Below are 1,624 nucleotides of genomic sequence, written 5' to 3'. Positions count from 1 at the left end.
TTTTGTTTAATTACTTGCATCAAACATATATATATATATATATATATATATATATATATATATATATATATATATATATATATATATATATATATATATATATATATATATATATATATATATATATATATATATTACAACATTAAAATTAATACAATTACATAATAATTATAAAAAACAGTTTTATATATTTAATATATAAATGATTTAAATAAATATTATTACATATATTACAACATTTAAATTAATATTATTACATATTTAACGTTATAATATATAAATGAATACTATTTTAATATTAATTATGTATAAAGTAATAATATGAAAACGTTTTCATTACATATATTATATAACTTACAAAATATATTAAAATAGTATTTATTTATGTATTATAATGTTAAATATGTAATAGTGTTAATTTAAATATTGTAATATATGTAATAGTATTTGTTTAAACTATTTATGTATTAAATATGCAAAATTATTTTTTAAAATTATTATGTAATTGTATTAATTTTAATATTGTAATATATATTTTTTATGCAAACAATTAACACCAAAAACAAGCAGTCTAAAGTCTAATGGATGGGGTGCCCTTACAAGGATGATGTTCTGAGCTCAACATTTGTTGGGGTCAAATTTTTAAATTTTGATATTTAACCTTTTAATCATTTGTTAGGGTGATAATTTATATTCTTTTTAGGATCCCCGTAGCTCAACATTTGTTGGGGTCAAATTTTTAAATTTTGATATTTAACCTTTTAATCATTTGTTAGGGTGATAATTTATATTCTTTTTAGGATCCCCGTATAAAATTAAGAGATTAATTACTATACACTGTCAGTGTAAAAAGTTTTACACCGTCGATTCATCACCATCATCCGTTTGTATTACTTTATAGATTTTTAAAATAAAAGTCAAACTTCTTTTAATATCCGACGTCTATGATTAACTGATGGTGTAAAATCTTTTTACACTGTCAGGGTATTTCAATTAAACTCTAAATTAAAGAGTCTTGCTAACTTATGTCTTTGGGACACAAGTTAATGTTACTACTATTAAAAAAATTGTGTGAAATAAAATAAAATTGTAAGTTTCAAGAAATCAAATGCGCGCATTACAAGAGAATGTTTCTATAAATGTATCATTAACTTATACTCTTTGGGGCACATATTAGCATTAGTCAAAATTAAAATATAATTACAAACTTCTAAATTTATATAATAATAAAAATAGATTAAATATTTAAATGACTTAAGAATCATTATAATATCATTAATGTTCTGGGTCCTAACAAAAATCTATTAGAGCATGAGGCAAAAGAAATTTAAAAATTGTTTGTAGTTAATTTACCTGAGAAATTGAAACCAAAAACAAATTTCAGCTCTTAATAAGTCATAATTCTTCAAACATATTTTTAACACGCGAAAATAACCTACAATAACAATAGATCTTTTACTAACACAAACAACAAATCCATTAAACTTTTAAATAGCATAACTACGTTCAAATTCTAATTCTAAAATATAATACTTCAAAGACTTATTACTTTTTAACATATTTTATGTTCAACTCCTACTTAATCAGAGTTTTTCAAATATATTTTCAACCTGCAAGATTTTTG

The sequence above is a fragment of the Lathyrus oleraceus genome, chromosome 5, assembly GCF_024323335.1.
Source record: "Lathyrus oleraceus cultivar Zhongwan6 chromosome 5, CAAS_Psat_ZW6_1.0, whole genome shotgun sequence".
Classification (NCBI taxonomy): domain Eukaryota; kingdom Viridiplantae; phylum Streptophyta; class Magnoliopsida; order Fabales; family Fabaceae; genus Lathyrus; species Lathyrus oleraceus.
Note: the sequence above shows the minus strand (reverse complement) of the source record.